This window comes from Octopus bimaculoides, chromosome 1 (genome assembly GCF_046866305.1).
Source record: "Octopus bimaculoides isolate indiv1 chromosome 1, ASM4686630v1, whole genome shotgun sequence".
NCBI lineage: Eukaryota > Metazoa > Mollusca > Cephalopoda > Octopoda > Octopodidae > Octopus > Octopus bimaculoides.
The window spans coordinates 38,035,791-38,053,290 of record NC_142928.1 but is presented as its reverse complement, the minus strand read 5'-3'; the positions used below and the strand labels follow the sequence as shown (position 1 = coordinate 38,053,290).

The 17,500-nt window shown below is 31.7% G+C and overlaps 1 long non-coding RNA gene across 1 annotated transcript; it reads right to left on the bottom strand.

Moving 5' to 3' along the window:
• Nucleotides 1-368: 368 nt before the first annotated feature.
• LOC106869757 (uncharacterized) lies at nucleotides 369-7,097 on the bottom strand. Its single transcript, XR_001409439.2, has 3 exons — nucleotides 6,642-7,097; nucleotides 4,764-4,975; nucleotides 369-1,426 (listed from the first exon to the last, which is right to left on the bottom strand). It is a non-coding gene; the product is annotated as an uncharacterized LOC106869757 (long non-coding RNA).
• Nucleotides 7,098-17,500: the final 10,403 nt, after the last annotated feature.

The following is a 17,500-nucleotide window of genomic DNA, read 5'->3' as shown; positions in this document are numbered from 1 at the left end:
AGGTTGCCAGCTTTCCCAATGGCAAATGGGCCCCTGCACCATTAGAATCCATATATGGGGGCCCATGTTAGTATCTAAGGGGCCCATCCCCTCAAGTTTGAGAATCTTTTATTCACTCCTGGAAGAATGCATTAATTACTTCAGGCTGGTTGTGCTTGTAGAGAGTTGAAAAGAATGCTTTTGACAAAAAAAAAATTAAATGATAGCATTGTAGTTGCGGGTGGGCCCCCTTAGTCTCCAGGTAACCAATATTTTTAGACCCAGTCCACCACTGTATATATATATATATATATATATATATATATATATATATATATATATATATATATGGAGAGAGAGAGAGGAGGGCAGATAGATAGATAGATAATTCTTCATAGTATATTCATGATGTTAATTCCAACTCAAATGCAATTCTCCCTCCAGGCTCTGTGAAAGGATATGGCATGTGCCAACGCTGAGACAGTGCACAGTTTTGTGTTCCACATCAGTTCAGGGACATACCTCGTGTGACCCTGACCACAAGGCTTGAACTTCCTCACAGGGTTACAGATAAAAGTGCAGAGGCACCTTGAATTGTTTGACAAAAGCAGTGGCCTATAAATTTTAGCTGTCTTTGATTGTCTGGCTGACAGGCAGTAAAGATCCATATAATGACTTGATTGATGTATGGTCATGGTCAACATAATATATGTTAAAGACCTTGCACAGAAGTCAAATGTATGTGCCATCTAGTGATTGCTGTTGTGCCACTGCAAGAGAGCATCATTCAGAACCGTAGAGCAGAACAGATTCTATTGCACCATGAAACAGCCATGGTGGTTTCCAATCCTGCAACTGAATTTGTGTATATGTGTGAATTTACGTGTGGGGGTGGGTGGGGGTGGAGATATTTATACGTGCATGTCTATGTATGTATGCAAGATTTATAGATTTGTATCCATGTCTATGCAATATTGCCTGTTTATTTGTATTGGGTTACCCAGAATCAACCATTCTTTCCTCTGCTTCATATTGACATAAAGACACCATGTCTCATCATCGGTAAAGGCTTGTGTCTATCTGTGTCTATCAATAACCTGGTGTCAGGTAAGCAAACTGATGGTGATAGAAGATCACTGGAGTTGTCTCTTTCATTCAGAACGTGTACACACATACACCAAGTTTTGGGACTTTACCCATTGAGTGAAAGTGACAGATGATAGTACTGTGTGAGCATCCCATCTGCTTGGCCAATTCCCAAGTGGATAGGTACGGATACTCATTAACGAGATATTTCAAAAGATCCTGATTGAACTGAATTGATTGGTCTGTGAGGTTGAATTTTCTCTCCTTGAAGCATGAAAACCATTTCTATGCAGTTGGTTCAGTAATTGCAACTTCTCTGTAGGCAGCACAAATATCTCAGGCAGTATTAGCAGCTTTGAGACTATGGTTAAAAGCAAAAAGAAGCAGATGTCAAAAATGCAAATTTATTTTTTTCTTCTTGGCACTCATATGCCTCAAAAGAGGTAAAATTTATACATCTTCAAAAACGATAAACAAAACTTTTAGAGGAAGAATGAAACTACAACCATTATCCCCCATAAAACACTGCAATAAAATTATTTATGTTAATTTAAATAACAGTGAAAAGAAACTAACAAATTTATCTGACAACTAAATGTATTCAAGTTTTATGATAGTATATTCTTTTATTCTTTTACTTGTTTCAGTCATTTGACTGCTGCCATGTTGGAGCAAATCGACCCCAGGATTTATTCTTATGTAAGCCTAGTACTTATTCTATTGGTCTCTTGTGTCAAACTACTAAGTTACAGGGACGTAAACACACCAATATCAGTTGTCAAGCAATGTTGGGGGCGGGGACACACAGACACACACACACAGACACACACAAACACACACACAGACACACACAAACACACACACACACACACACAAACACACACACATATGTATATATATATATACGATGGGCTTCTTTCAGTTTCCGTCTACTAAATTCACTCACAAGGCGTTGGTCAGCCCAAGGCTATAGTTGAAGAAACTTGTCCAAGTGGGACTGAATCAAGAACTATGTAGTAGGTAAGCAAGCTACTTACCATACAGCTGTGTTCCATGCTTAATACTGCAAGATCCTCAGCAGACGACCGTATGCAGAATAAATACGTATGTTCATAAGTAAAATTTGTTTAGTTGGCATTTCAGCACTCTTAACTGAAAAACCACTATTAAAACCTATTCATTGAATCATAAAAAATGACTATCACTGTGCAAGTATGTATGCTCTAAACCTGCAATATCTACAGAATGTATAAGAAAGTGAGTGTGTGTGTGTGTGTGTGTGTGTGTGTGTGTGTTTGTTTGTGTGTGTGTGTAAATCACCCTAATTTTATAAAGTCCAGCGATAAAAATTACAAAACACATTCAGAATCTTCTATCTGAGCTATAACTGATAAAAATCACAGGGCAAGACCATTTACTTCAATTTTATTACAATAAATAATAATAAAATTTTTAATACATACATGCAGACATACATACATATATATACATATATATATATATATATATATATATATATATATATATATATATATATATATATAGTGTAAATAAAATAAACGATAAAAAGAACAATACAGGAAGAATAAAGTTTGACAAATATGGTATTAGTTTCATGCTTCATTTAAGATAAAAGTACTTTAATGTTTTGGACGTTAGTCCTTCATTCCTCTTAGATTTTTACAAGTTCTTTCTTTTATATCAGAGCAAACAAACATTAATACGTAGTTAGATAAATATATATGCATAAATAGAAGTAAAGAAATATAAACACTTTGATTTCAAGAACAAGGAGTTTGAACTGATTCACTGTCCTTTTCGATAGTATATGCCATTAATTTCTTCAACACGCACAAATATTATATGTATGTTTGTATGAATGATATGTTTGTGCATACACATATACATCACACATACGATGTAGATAGATAGATAGATAGATAGATAGATAGATAGATAGATAGATAGATAGATAGATAGATAGATAGATAGATAGATAGATAGATAGATAGATAGAGAGTGAGAGAGAGTGGGTGAGAGAGTGAGAGAGAAAGACAGACAGACAGACAGACAATCCTTGAAAAGACTGAAAGCTGCAGCCATCTACTTGGTAGAACTCAAATAATCTGTCAACTTTTGACCTAATAAGCAATAAAAAAACAACGCTGAAACAAACCACAGCACATACCCAAGGCACACGGTGCTATGCTCAGTAGTGAAGTGCAACTACGTAATAAAAATGTGACTACAGAATAATAGTTGTAATAACTAATATGAATATGGATAATTGTGAGAGTAGCAATAGTAATATTATGAATAATGCTGACAATCATGTTAACACAGATATTAACTGTAATAATAGTATAAATCTAACCAAAAATACCGTGTATAAATGTAATGTTAGAACTACCTACATATATTCACCTACGTGGGATCTACTTTTTCTGTCAAAATAAGATAGGTAATCATCTTCATACCTTCAGAAAGAGGGATAAGACCAAAGCAACATTGCTCTCTGCAAAAGTCTGGTAATTAAGTGGCAAAGATGTCTAACATGAAGTATTGCAATGCATGCTAAGCCATTTGTTAGTGATAGATATTGTTGTTATTGCAGCTGTATAGAATTTTTAGAAATCAGATGAATTAAGGATGAAATGTCCACATTTTATACTTTAAACTGATTCTCTAGGTCTTTCCTGGACATGGGCCTTAGCATGAGTAATAAGATTCTTGAAGGATTTTTATGTAGCATAGAGTATCCTAATATCATTATCGTTGTAATAGTTCATATACTAACAAGCCTTGCCCACCCTAGCTCTAGCAACCAATACTTATGACTAATATATATTTTACGTATTTATGATTTTATTTTAGTTCTAGGATAGGGATATCTTTATAATGAATGCACCATCCTCCTTAATCACAAACATTATAATTCTTTATGTGATATTGTCCTATAAATTCCCTTAACATTGATTGTGTTATGATCTCTATAACCTTCATAATTCCTATAAACTCTTTGAACACTTCCTTGCTTACTCCAAAATAATTTTTTAATCATTAGGTTATGTTTTGGATAACAACTGAACTGTATAATTTTGATTGACTTACTTTATTCTGAGTAATATTGTGACAATTTTGGTCGATATAAATATTAGGTTAATGACTTTCTACTTATTTATTGGGTTATTAGTTTTGATTTACGTTCTCTAGTAAGAACTGACTTTCCAACGGATAAATTCTTCCCAAATAATCAAATGATACCTACATATTTCACTCTTCTATATGTATATGCTCAGGAACTCCTAAATTTATGAATTTATACTTTTAAATTAGCATACAGTGTTACATACAAAAATTTCATTATTTTAAGGCACACATTTATTTATTCATTAATACCAATCAACCTTCCAGTCACAGTGTTGACCAATTCTCTCTCTAGTTTTTCACTCTATCTTTTACTCCCTCTCTATCTATTTTTTTCTTTTTCTTGTTTTTCCCTCTACTTCATTTATATTATCTTGTTCCATTAGTTCTTTCCTTTTTCCTTATCCGTTTTCCCTTCTCCACTTTTAGCATGATTAATTCAGTGAATTAAAACATAATGCCAATTATACAATAAATGAGTTTTGAGAATATTGTCCATGACTACCTTTGAACTTGTCTTGATTAGGATTAAATGTTTGTTTAGCACTTACCATCAACTATATCGGATGAGTTCTGCCTCTATTCACCTTTGTGGGTGAGGTTATTTAGATTAATTATGTTGTTATAGATCTTGATATTCCAGTTGACTTCACATTTACAACCCTGTTCAACCATCGTTTCTTGAGTGACTGCTCAGAGGATAAATCGACCTTAATTTTCGTACATGTTGGTATTCGGATTAGAAATTTCTCTTGTTGATAATCTGTTGATTATAAGACATTGCTCATCTGTTTACCTTACCTGTTTACCTGATTGCCTGATGATTTGGGACTTATATTACGTATTACACAATCTAATTAATTGTATATGCTTATATTAAAATAAAAACTCTTAATGAAACAATGAAACAAATGTAGCAGGAAACAGGCATTAGTCCTATATGTATATGTGTACACACACACACACACACACACACACACATATACATGTATGTATGTGCATATGTCCGTGAGTGTGTGCGTGTGTATATGTGCATCTGTATTTATGTATATATGCTTGTGTGTGTGTGTGCATGTGCATGTGTGTGTGACTGTCTATGTAATGTAATAGTTGTAATACCTTTTTCTAAAGTCCACAGTTATGTATATAATATTAACGAAGATATATTTAAGGCCTACAGATAATTGCAGCTGATTTTTTCCAAAAGGCCTGACATGTTACTCTTAGATTAGTGTAGTCTCCAGCAACTAACAGATACATAAAATTAAAAAAGAAATTATTCATTTATTAAGAAAACAGTAATACAAATAGCAACTGCTCTTACACAAGAAAAGTCAATCAAGGGAAAAGCATTAATGATGTTTCACTTGACAAACAAAAATACAAATTCAGGCAAATTAAGAATCAGAGGGAGGTTTTCAGAACATGGGTTGCTGTGCTCTAATATGGTGAAGCTTGAGTTAGTTGTAGACAACTTATGAATTGAGATTTAGTGCTATAATCTTTAAAGCTGTAATCTTCTTGAGAGACTTAACATGAGGCACTTAGATGTGAGAAAGACTTTGAATAAATAAATTTATTAGCTGTTTTTCTTATAAACAAAAACACTCCTAGGAATTTGATTGGTTACGAGAGTTATTAGAATTGAAAAGGTATCAAGGAATGAATGAGTGAGAAATTTCTGGAGATGGAATTAAAAACGATGTAGAAGTATCAAAACAGAACAATGATGTCAAAGAATGTAAAATAACATTCTCATTAGCAACCACAACTTTACAATGGCAAAATTAAAGTTAAAGAAAACATTGAAAGTGACTGGCAAAGCAAATATTGTATTAACAATTGTGGGCAGGTAAAAACAAAATAGATTATTTAATTTAATGTAGAAGTAGTGTTATAGAGATAGTAAACTGATAACATAATATCAAATTTAATGAATCATTTTATGTGAAAGGAAACTTCCCAGATGGTTAGCTTTCACACAGTTTTCTAATGGCATAGCTTTATTAGTGGATAAAATTAAACAGACGGATCTCATTTCACACGTCACAGTAGGAAGGATAATTCAATAAATTAAGTGGAGCATTTTCTATTTAGCATGTGAATTAGTCAATTTGATATGTTAATTAGGTCACTACAAGATTTGATTGTATCAACTCTAAAGACTACTTGTTAAGTAAAATGGATCTTGATTCTTAATTAACGAAATAGCACCTGAGCACCATCACTGTGACAAGGGAAGTGAAATACCATCACCCTCCACAGGAAGGTGAGAAACAAGAAGACTAAGCATAAGAAGTTCAAAAATACATTTGAGCTTGAAAGGTGAAGAAAAAGAACTGACAGAAATAATTATTTAACTTTCAACCATCATCACCATCATCATCATCATCATCATCATCATCATCATCATCATCATCACCATTTACCTTATTTTCCAAGACAAATATTGATTGGAAGGGTTAATAATTTTCTGTGTTTCACATCTCTTTCATTGATTTTTCTTTTCTTCACCCTCTACTTTCATGGTACGATAACTTGTTTATACTCCACCTTTCAGGTAATCACACTTCTGAAATGCTTTGTTTAAAAAACATTCATTTGAAAGTAACAAATTATAACAAAAATATTGGTTTTTACTCATTGTGAACATGTTGCAATAAGTTTTAATAATAGCTATAAAATTCAACATGATTTTCCTATCATTGTATTCATATTGCATTTCATGATAGTGAAGCATATCAACATATGTTCAATGCATACAATGTACTTCAAGTTTCAGTGTGAGTGTGGAGTACATAAACCAAATTCTTCCTAGACTTAAAGAAAATAGTGTGGTATTTTTAGAATGTAAAAGGAAAATGCAGAATAAAATAAAAATGATGAACAACATTTTCCTAAAGTAAAATAAGTGATAGATGTGAAGAGAAATGAGATTTTGTGATGTTAAAACATTTCAGTTTGACGTCATAAGAATGTATAAACATTCAAGAGAATATGGAATATCTCTGTTTTGGAATTGGTTCTTGAAATGCATATAAAGTTATAAATAATAGCATGTAAATATATTGGGTTGCAAATCCTTTTGGATAGAAAATGTGAAAGGCTGCCCATAGGACATGAACTCACATCTCCAGTAGATATGACTGGTATTCTGTACAAAAAGGGTTTTTCAATTTAATATTTATATGTTATTATTTATAGCTTTACATTTACTTCGAGAACCAGTTCCAGAAAAGAATTTTTCTACATTTCAACTTTTGTAATACAGGCTGTCAAAATAAGCTGACAGGTGCTTAAAAGCAGGAATACAAAAAAAATTTGGCATAAATTCTCATTATGCATATCATGAATGACCAACTCAAATTGTGCCATACAACCAACCAAACAAGTACATCTCAGAATATGCTAGATGTGTGCTGTTCACCTACCAAAGACAACATTCATCATAAACATTAAGCTAACTCAATAAAATAATAATGGATCATAATGGGAAACTAATTTTTCTGTTTCTAATTATAAATTGCGGTGACATTTGTTCTGAGATTACTCTACACACACCACACCTTATTCTCTCCTGAAACTGAACTGGGTATATGGCAGGATAATGGAAATATGACAAAGAAGAGTGAAGAATGAGTAACATTCCACCAGCACATATCCTGTGTTCATTAAGTTATATGTATTATTTTATTGAAAATATATAAATAGAAACAGATTTTCTTTATGATTCAGTTCTTGGATTACTGTGATACAATCTGATCATAATTTCTTTTCAAACCTAATAATACGCACCTAGAAACAAGGATGATATCATGTTTATTTTTGAGCACAGTATGTTCAGCATGATAGCACAGGAGAGAAATTGTGGTAATAACCATGATATGCCACTATGACCAAGGAATAGTCAGTTTGTATCATTCTACCAGCATGGTGTCAATGTCAATAATATTGAACTTCTTAAGCTATGTTACTTAGGTATAAGCAAATTCTATAAGGTTATATATTTTATTTCCATAAGGTGTGGCAATTTCATAAAACTGATAAACAGAGTTTTCTGAAAGGAAAGAGTCTCTGTAATAAATTAGAATTTTATCCAGTATATTACTAAATAGTAAATAAACTAGGGCTTAGCATCCACTCAAATGATAGCAGAAATCTTAAAGTATATCTAATCCAAGCATCAGCTGTTAAGAAAGATATGGCTTTTAAATCTAGCAAACAGAATTACTTACTGGTTCATCCCCATTCTCATTGTTATGTTTGTTTAACATTAAGTCAACCCTGATCAAGCACACCTATAATCAAAGGCATTCCAGCCATGAGCAGTCTATCTTTTTTGTATATCCAGGACTACAATATCCAATACATTTTCCTGTTTTTAGGTGGTAATGCATGAATTAAAGGTGAACCAACTGGGTATGCAATCAGGAAGAAATTCGTTTGTTGGCTTTTTCACAATTTTTCTCTACAGATATCTACTTGTAGAATTTCAGGATGAACATCAACCAATCTCAAAGTCCATCCTCTTTAGAATAAAATATTAATGAAAAACAAATAATGAAAGTAATAGAGAGTATTATGATGGAACATAATAATGGACTCCTAAACTCAGACAAGTTATTCAGCACAAAAATTAAGTGATATTATGTAGACTTACTCTCTAGAGAAACATGATGTAGTAGTATAAAGCAACTAGAAGTGTACATTAATGATTAACTTACTAAAAGAAGCAGCTAAGTTTCTCTCAAATCATGACTAACCATTTTAGGAAAAAAAATACCAAAAGATAATCTAATCCTGGAAATATTAGTTCAGGTGAAAAAAGAGAGATGAAAAGTCATGATCCGAATGATTTTGAGTGATTTGGGATCCAAAAGCAACTTGATAAAATAATATTGACTATCTTAAATATTAACTGACCATAGACTACAAAAAACATAGTAAATAAGGAATATTACATTAATTGATTATAGGCATTCATATATCATTTTATATCCTTTTCATACCTAGGAAATATTGTTTTCCCCAGTCTTAGAATGTAATAAAGTATTGGTGTATCTCAAGCAACCTAGTTGTAGTCTAGTACAGAGAGACAACAGGGTAATGCTGTTAGTAGGATGGTGAGAGAGGGTGTCAGAGAGAAACAGGATGTTAAGCTAAGTTAGGAGGAATGAAGAACAGGAGGAATAAAGAACAGGAGGAATGAAGAACAGGAGGAATGAACAGGTAGAAGGAAGTGATAATTGAGAAATTTGCAATTAGCAATGGGGAAACCAAAAGCTAAGAATGAAAGATGACAGAATTGAAAAATGAAGCTAAACTTCTCTTAACATAGAGTCCCTTGTCTCTCTCTTACACCCCCTCTCACCATCCTACTACACACACATATATTATGATGATTTACTTTTCTTTACTAACCATGAGGAATGCTTTATCAAGTCTACATTTCTTCAACATAGCCTACAAATATTTCCTGACAGATACAATGTTCAATTCCTTCTTGTGCAGGATTTGTTGGTTTGCACTAATTTCTTTAAGGAATCATACATTTGAACGATGTAGTTTTCACAAGGCAGCAATTTTCTGGTGTTTTCTCTGATACTTTAAACTTTACATAAGGTTTTGTTGTCTAGGCTATTAAATCAGATAATGCATGCATTCACATAAATACTTATATTTCTACAATAAATGTGTAGATGTTATGTGCATATGTGTATATGTGCATATTCATATTTTGTTTCAGTGCATTCATTTTCTCTGTGTACGTGTTGATTTTTTTCTAGATGTTTATTTCTGTATTCTTGATAATGTTTCTGATATTACCATCTCTCTCTCTCTCTCTCTCTCTCTCTCTCTCTCTCTCTCTCTCTCTCTCTCTCTCTCTCTCTCTCTCTCTCTCTCTCTCTCTCTCTCTCTCTCTCTCTCTCTCTCTTTCTCTCTGTCTCTCGCTCGCTCACTCACTCTCTCTCTCTGTTGGAAAACAAGATAAAGCTTCTGTAATCATTGATATATAAAATTACATTTTGATGATTATTGAATTATCAGCAATGAAACAAAAATATTCTGATCTATTTTAATTTTGATTTACCTTATTTATAGTAATCATTAATATACAGAGAAAAACGTAAATATCTATATATCTAAATAATACGTGTGTGTGTGTGTGTGTGTGTGTGTGTGTGTGTGTGTGTGTAGACAGAGAGAGAGGGAGAAAGAGTGAGTGAGAGAAGGAGAGAGGGAGAGAGTGTGTGAGAGAGAGATGGATGGAGGATAGATGATGGATGGATGGATGGATGGATGGATAGATAGATAGATAGATAGATAGATAGATAGATAGATATAACTTCATAAATAAAGTTGCATATATTCACAAAATGGCAGAGTCATGCATACATATTAAGAAGGAATTTTTCATGATTATTCAAATGTTTTGAAATGTACTTTGCAATGTTTTCTTTCATGTACTGGAGTCATCATATATCATAATATTTTACTTAATGGATATACAAATAGCTAATACACAAAACCCGTATGAATGTTATCGAAATCATAACTGTGAACTGGAAAATGATTTCTCTCAATGGGAAATCAATTTAGAATCCTCAGTGATTGAATTGTGGCAGTGCTCATTTACACTAACAAGTCTTGATTTCATATCTGGCTAAACATTTTAAACTATATTTGGGATAACAGCATATTGCTTTGGTTTTTTCTTTACAGAATTGTAAAGTAGATACTAATTCTGAATATAAATTAAATTATGGTAAAAAAATATTCTGTCTTAAAGAAATAAGCAATCCAAATGTCATGTGTAAATGCTTTCAATAGGCCTCACAACAGACCTGGAGTGATTGCATGAAAAAGAAATTAGCAAAAGTTAAAAATAATACAGTTATTTAATACAGAGAAAAAGACATTTTTTATTTTGAGTAAAGTTTATCAAATCAAATACAAGAAACCAAAGCAGAAAATAAGACTTCTGGTCTGAGATGTTGCTTATTCTTGTTCTCAGTTTAAATAATATAAAGAACTACATAGAAATACTTAGATATAAATCAACTGAATTAAATTCAAAACTATCCAACAAATTATCACAGAGAGAAAGGAACCCAAATACCTATAGTTGCAGAAAATAAAGTAAGAGAAAATTAAAAATTAAAATATTGTAGGAAAATAAAAAGAAAATGAAATTATATTGATCTCTTGAATCATTGAAAATAAATCAAAGAAACAAACTTGAAGAAATTTCCTACAATATTGACAACATTAAGTAGATTTACTAAGAAAAGTGTATCAACTACAACAGTCAGTCAAAGCTATTGCAGAAACAAATCAAATCACACACACACACACACACACACACACACACACACACACACACACACACAAACACACACACACACACACACACACACACACACACACACACACACACATATATATATAACTTCAGTAATGATTGAAGTAGGGCACAATTGTTTTCAGCTCTTGGAATCAAGATAAATACTGGACAGCAAATGACAAACAGTAAGTCATGCAGTTTCTCTGACTGTAGAAAGAGGTCACCTTGTTGAATTACTTGACGAAAAAAGGAACAGACATTAAATATAAAACCTACAGAGAAGCTTGATACAGAGAAGACATTTGCAATAAAAGAGACCTTAAAGAAAATAAATAGATAATACTTGAAATTTGTTGAAAAAATGTACAGTCTTTCTAAAATTAACTACTGAATATAAATAATATAGATAAATAGATAGATAAATTAATTGGGATACAATGAAAATGATAGAAAAAGAAATTTGGATTACCAGGAAAGTAAAGGAGATGATTTCCTGAAGGAAATAGAAACAATATCACTGAAGTATGGCTAGGAATAAAATGGTTGCTGAAGTTGAAACAAGATTAAGAAATACGAATTTAAAAGAAAAATCAACTTCCATGTAGGAGAAATACTTAGAGAAGAAAAATAACAACTGTCAGACAAAATTAAAAATAAAACGAAGCTAAATCAGATTTGTTATTAGATCAATACTAAAATAATTAATTAGAGAAACCATAAAATTATTTATTTAAGAATTCACTTCTCAGTGTACAATGAAAGAAAAAGGCAAGTTTAATAAACAACTTTATCAAATATATAGATATTATATTTACAGTCATGAAAATAGACATTATATCAGACATTGCATTTCTTATTCTATTTTGTATGTCTCAATAAGAAAGAAGAAATCAATAATTTTTTTGTAAAGTGCCAACCTTTGACAAGAAATAGGAGAATAGAACCAATGTTTGACATAGTTAAATAGATAATGAAATAGAGGAAGTACAGGTTTTTAGATGAACTTATGAAGAGCACTGGGCTACTAGAGACATCAATGTTTCACAGGATTTAATTCCATTCTGCTACATCCTGAGAACAAATTCAGTATGATTTTCTTAATTTCATAAAATAACTACCATGTTTTGTTAAGCCTCAGGCCATCTACCACTGAGATGTTCTTTGATCAAAAACATTCCAACCTTTAACATCCTGTTTTTTCTTTCTCCTTGCCAGGCACAGAGTACTTCAAACTAAATTCCTGAACATGTTTTTTTTTTTTAATGGAGAGATACTATTTGAAGGCGATTTGACTGTTATTTTAAATAGATTGAGAGAATATGTAGAGACTCTATTAACTAGATAATGCTGTGTAGTGTGTGCAGCAAAGAAAATGCACACATTGTACATTGTAAAGATGGTCATGAAAGGAAGATCATTCACCCCAAATAACATGTTCAAGTACCAGTCTAAGAACTTGGCACCCAATAAGAAATGACTTTGATCAAGGCAACCCATATATACATCATATCAACATAGAAGACAAATGTTAAATGAAGATAATGATGATGATGATGATGAGGATGATGGTGATGATGATGATGATGATGATTGCTAAACCAAAAAGGGGAATATATCGTTATACACACACACACACACACATATATATATGGATGTGTGTGTTGTAAATTTTTCTCCAGTCTATAAATAAAGCCACTTATTTTGCTCACTAAAAATAACTTTAAAAGCCACTCATGTGATATTTGTCATTTATATAAATTTAAATAAATGATATTGCCACTCGAAAGCAATTTAATTAAAAAGCTGAAAATTGCATATGTAAATGAAAGTAAAAATATTATTTCATGAGCTTACATAAAATTAAATCAGTTAAGCCTGAATAAGATTTGCCTAAGAGAATGGAAGATGCAGACATACATATGCATGTGCGTACACACATACAAAGGCATCAATAAGAACATATTCATGTACACATGTAAGTAATTATATGTTTAGAATATTATTTTTAATTATACAGTCACCTTCAAGCCTGTATACACTGTCTGTCTCTCTCTCTTTCTCTACATAAATATATGTGCACGTGTGAATATATACATAAGCATACACGCATACATACATTTATACATACATACATATATATATATATATATATATATGTGTGTGTGTGTGTGTGTGTGTGTGTGTGCATATATGTACATACATACATGAATACATACAAACACACACAAATACAACATACACACACACACACACACACACACACACATATATATATATCATATTCGATTAGACCAAGCACTGGTCTAATTGAATGTAGCAAACTACAAATTCAGACATCTCAACATATTTCTGATGAAAATTTTTAAAGCTTGAAGATGATATATTGGCAGAGTTGTTAGAGCATCAATCAAAAAGCATGTTTATTCTGGATGAATTAAAATCCCCACAATGTTCCACTTCAATTTCTTTCATTCTGGTGTAATAAATAGAAGGTACCAACTCAGTGCTTTCAAACTGTCACAGCCTGGATATTCCAAGGGGTCAAGCATAACAGGATCCATCGGGTGTTTGTGGCTGCTTGTAACTATATGGGTACTTAAAAATTAGTGAACTTATAGTACATGCTACCTAATCATAATTGCTTCTGAGTGATAGCTGTATTTTTAAATGCTTTTCATGACAATAATTTAGTTATTTAGATAGCATGAAGAAAATAGAATGATGATATTATTGCTATGGCTTCACATCATATGCTGTAAATTCAGGCATTTTGAAAAAACTTACTAAAAGAGTTTGAAAGCTGGATGCTTTTCATAATAATTATCTGCTTATTTATCTAACATGAAGCAAAGAGAAAGACATATTTTTCTTCAAAGGCTCAATCCCTCACTTACCATATTCTTCTGCAGATAACGATTACAAATGTATAAAGTGAAAATATTCTGCATCAATCTGATCTCTTTTGGGGAGGCTGCCAATGCCATGGAGAAGAGCATTCTCTTTGACTGAGGTATAAAATATAGCTACTAAATTATTTTTAGCTATTATGGTTGGGCATCGTTTTGTTATTAAGAAGTTTGCTTAGCAACAATGTGGCTTCAGGCTTGGTTTGCACCTTCACATCTTAAGCAAGTATCTGTAATATAAACTTAGGTTGACTAATGTCTTGTGAAGTGAAATACAGATGGAAACTGTGAGGAATCTTGTTATATATATATGTGTGTGTGTGTGTGTGTGTGTGTGTGTGCAAGTGTTGGGTGTTTACATGTTTCTGTGTGTTTGCATGTGTCTGTGCACCTGCCACCTTACATTCAAAAACGTTGCTGATATATAACTTAACAGAACAAAAAAATAAAGTCTGATATGATATATACCAGACATAATAAATATTCGATCAATATGATCGACTAAAGCCCTCGAAAGTAATGTTCCAGCATGGCCATAGTCAACTGATTGAAAGAAAGGAAAAGAAAATTAAAGAATAAGAATATTTGTTTGTCACATATTTTTGTCATCTTGCCTATTGACAAATTTCTCTATTTACTTTAAATTGTAGCATATTATTCGTTTTTCAATAAAAATTTCCATTTTAGTCAAAAAATATTGTAAAATATCAGAAACTTTTTATTTCCTTTTTACTTCAAATAAACTAATATTTAAATTTGAAAATAAACCTGAAAATGTAACACCATAAAACTTGTTTCATATATGTATTTTTTATGTGAGTATACATTCATTTTCTTATTAATCTAAAAGAAAATATTGTTATAAACACATAGCAGTTTATTTTATTATGATTCTCAAGCTATCAGTGGTCATTAGTTATAAGAAAAACAAACACAACTATTGGAAAACAGTTTATGGAAATGTTCTTTTTTTAAATGTACTTATCTAACTTTAAACATACTTATCTTTATAAGTATTACTGAATTTTTAACAACTTATACCTTAAGCTACAAAATGTACAAATTTAGATGTAAATATACCCTAAACACTATTTTGTGTTAATGTCTACTTATGCACAACTTTTCTCCACAATTCTCTTGAAGCTAAATATGGTAACCTAGAAATAAGTATGCATAATTACATTACTTTTTATTTAATTTTGTCTTTGTTTATTTTTCTTTAATTTCTTTCTCAAGCACAATCAATATATCAATGGAAATGTCTGGATATATTTCTTTTATTTATTTATCTATTTTGTTGTTATTTCTAAAAAAAAAAATTGTTGAGACTGTTGTAGGGAAGTTTTGAGCAAAAAGGAAAAAGCAAAAAACGAACATCAATCAATGAGGAAAAAAGTGAATAACTTACGTTTGAAACTTAAGCAAATTATTAAGATTAGCTTCAACAAGTTTCAATACATGAAACAATAACAAGATATTGTTGACAGTATAGAGAACTTTTGCTTATAATTTCTTTGAACTAGGAATTAAAAGTAGGGTAGTAAGACATGGTATGTCTCCTATAAAATAGAAGTGAATAAATCAGAAACTATTTCATATTCTGGTCCTCTGGCACAGCAGAAGAATGTCTGTCTAGCAACTGAACAAAGATATAGAAAAACATTGTAAAGTATTTTTAGAATAAAGACTATCTATAGATACAAAATTAAATTATAGACCAAAAACAACCCAATATTTTTACCCTATATTTTCATATCATTTTCATCTTCCTCAGAAAAATAAAAATCACCATCATCATCATCATTTTCATTGTCGTGTTTTTTGTCAACATCATTGTCATTGACATCATCTTCATCACCACCATCATCATCTACAGGATGGTACTAGTCTGAACATCAACAATATATGTGAAAATTTCAATATATTTCTGTTAACTGAGTGTTTTGTAAAGTGCACCATTTATTACAGGAGCAATTGCCATATAGCAGGAAAAATCACTCAGTCTTGGAAACATGAAATTAAAGAAAAATTAAGCATGGCCAACAGATAAAACACATAGAACAAGATATAAACAAGGTTACCATATATTTTCATCAGCTATTGACTGAGGAGCAAGGCTGGCATAGCATGTGTTCATACATAGGCACATATACACATACATGTATCCATGTATGTATACATATTTTATTTTATTTTATTTTCTCGCTCTGTTTATTTCTGTTGAAGAGCATAGGCCCATAATGTAAAAGACTTTCTCACTTCCTAAGCGTTAAACTAATACATCTGTTTGTTATTTACTCACCCGTCTTCGTCTTTTACCTTGTTTTTTTTTTCTGTAAATTCCAACTACATGTATATGAAAGCTGACATTAAACGATGATGATATATATAAATATACATGCATATGCACATATATACAAATATGCACACACACATAGTGTAAATACAATGAACAACACATCAAAAACTTATGTTGACTTCCTCAAAATTTGAAACTGGAACTCCAACATTTAACTCTACTTTAGATTGCCACATGAATTTCTTTGGATTTCCTTTTACTGATAGAGATGTGTGTGTGTGTGTGTGTGTGTGTGTGTGTGTGTGTGTGTGTGTGTGTGTGTGTGTGTGTAGTAACCTGACAAAATTAAACTTGCCAAAGCACATCCTACTTTGTCTAATCAATTCATAAGGATTTTTCAACAATTAGAAATTTGTTTAGTCTAAGACCAAGTCTATATGAAATAAAAACATGCAAAGGTGCAGGTGTGCTTCTGAATCACATGGTCTCAGGTTCAGTCCCACTGTGTGGCACCTTGGACAAGTGTCTTCTACTATAGCCTTGGGCTGACCAAAGCTTTGGTAGACAGAAACTGAAAGAAACTCATTGTATATATATATATATATATATATATGTATGCATCTATGTGTGTGTGTTTTTGTGTCTATGTCTGTCCCCCACCCCACAGCTTGAAAACTGGTGTTGGTGTGTTTACATCCTCACAACTTAGGTGTTTGGTAAAAGAGACCGATTGTATAA